This window comes from Schistocerca serialis, chromosome 6 (genome assembly GCF_023864345.2).
Source record: "Schistocerca serialis cubense isolate TAMUIC-IGC-003099 chromosome 6, iqSchSeri2.2, whole genome shotgun sequence".
Classification (NCBI taxonomy): domain Eukaryota; kingdom Metazoa; phylum Arthropoda; class Insecta; order Orthoptera; family Acrididae; genus Schistocerca; species Schistocerca serialis.
In genome coordinates, this window is record NC_064643.1 from 496,299,881 (window position 1) to 496,302,113 (window position 2,233).

Below are 2,233 nucleotides of genomic sequence, written 5' to 3' on the forward strand. Positions count from 1 at the left end.
GAGCACTATCGGACTTAACATCTGAGGTCATCAGCCCCCTAGAACTTAGAATTACTTAAACCTAACTAACCTAAGGACATCACACACATCCATTCCCGAGGCAGGATTCGAACCTGCGACCACAACTGACATTTGCAACGATTCGAGGACGTTTCGGAGGTGCCGTTCATGATAAAAAACAACAGTGCAACCTGCAGGCTTGGCTAGCATCTGCGTTTATAATACAAAAGAATTACAAGCATTGGCTGCGAGCCTCGGTCTGGATGGCGCAGTGGTCAGCAAGCCTGCCTAATAAGCAGGAGACCCGGGTTCGAATCCTGGTCTGGCACATATTTTCAACTTTCCCCATTGATTTAAATCAATGCCCTCTCGCAGCCAATGCCTGTAATTCCTTTGTGTCTAAATTCATAGAGCCAGCTGGAAGAAAATGATGTCTGTTTTTTCGGATATGTCCAAAGAAAAGACACCGCACATATTTATGTCCAAGCATGCTTTTCTCGCGCTGATTCCGTATTTTTATTCAACCTCTATATGTAAGTTGCTATGAAACGAATTTGATCTATTATTTTTCCAACATTTTTTTCGATGCAGTCACATGAGAATTTCACAATGCCGCAACCGGCCACCGTTCATCTTCAGACAAAAAACACATGCTGAAAGCGGATTCTGTTGCGTTCTCAAGAGTTGCAAAAGAAAATATAAAAAAATAAAAGAACACATTCAACCAATCGTCTCATATCCACGAACAGTAAGTCATTTTTTTTTTTCACAATGAATTCGTACCATAAACAGAGCTTCTGAGGGCTCCTATCATATCATGTCTACTTTACAGTCCGTAAGCAGTCGTCTTGCTCTTAATCCAACAAGTAGAATGAAGGCCTACCATTATGAACAATAAGATCCGAATAAGTAGCGATGATTTACTCTATGGAACATTAGGTCAAATTTCCTCATTTATCAACTAATAGATTTTAAGCATCACAGGCACTGAAAGATGTACAAGTAAACCTTTGGGGATAAATTCTAACAACTGACACCAGTGCAAACTGCCCAGAAGTTGCGTTGGAAGTCACTATATAATGAGCGCAACAGAGACGATGTAATTACCAAAGCGAGAAACTGACACGGATTAATACAGCTGGTCAAAAGCAGAATAAATTGGACCCAAGGGCAACATTAGTCCATACATTAAGAAAATGTCAATAAGAACACTGTGCTTGAATGCGTAGCGCCAGTAAGGATGAAGTCTACTACACATCTGTTACAATAGTAAGAACAGAGGCGGATACTGTGTATCGCAATGAACTGCCACTACTCAACAAGTGTAAGAACACAATATGGAAGTGCCAACGTAAAACCACTAAGCAAATGACTCGCATTACTAACAGCGAAAACAGGACGCAGTACACCAGAGAGTACACTTTAAATAGTGAGCTACTAAAAGAAACAATTAGTATTTAACTATCCACGCTACCAATACCATTATGTGCTGAAAGCAACCATCGCATGCGGCAATTTAATGCATGGCATGGGCAGCATAACAGACACCAGTCTATTAGGATCTAAAACTGTTATCTGGCATGTAGAGGAAGAAGAAAAATACGCAATAGAGTAAGAGTTAACAGATTACATCATCTTATAGTAACGATGACAAGAAAAACTATCCAGCCCATGTGAAACTTCGGAGGGATTTCCCTTAACTGCAAAGCGAATTCCAAAATTGTAAAATATCACCCTATAAAACCAAATAGTACAACTGAAAAATTGCAACAAGCAGAAGTATCCCCATGAAATCAAATAAGTGTGTCCCGCCGGAACAAAACATGGAGGCTAAAAAGAGTTTTACTCAATGAGGGATCCCTCCCAGGGATATGACAGGAACGATCATTCGAACCAAAAAAGTCTAGTATCCGTGGGCTCTAAAATGCTTACATTAAGAGCTATGAGCACTTCTTTATCTTCGACAGTGCTAAACAAATCTCTTCTACTGCCAGCTGTTTGCTTTCCACATTCTGAGATTTGTTAGCATGGACCAAAACAGGAAAAAAAAGTCCAGTAATCAAAGCCTCTAAAGTGCATACCTGAAGAGCTACGACCACATGTTCATCTTCGGCTACTTTAAAACACATCTCTTCTACTGAAAAAGTGCTCATAACTAGTTTACTAGCCTTCGAATGAACGTTTCTGTCATATTCCTGTACGTTGACCATTCCTCCCGGGACAACCTGCATAT

At 40.3% G+C, this 2,233-nt stretch overlaps 1 non-coding gene across 1 annotated transcript; it reads left to right on the plus strand.

Moving 5' to 3' along the window:
• Positions 1 to 257: 257 nt before the first annotated feature.
• Trnai-aau (transfer RNA isoleucine (anticodon AAU)) lies at positions 258 to 330 on the plus strand. Its single transcript has one exon. It is a non-coding gene; the product is annotated as a tRNA-Ile (tRNA).
• The last annotated feature ends 1,903 nt before the right edge of the window (positions 331 to 2,233 follow it).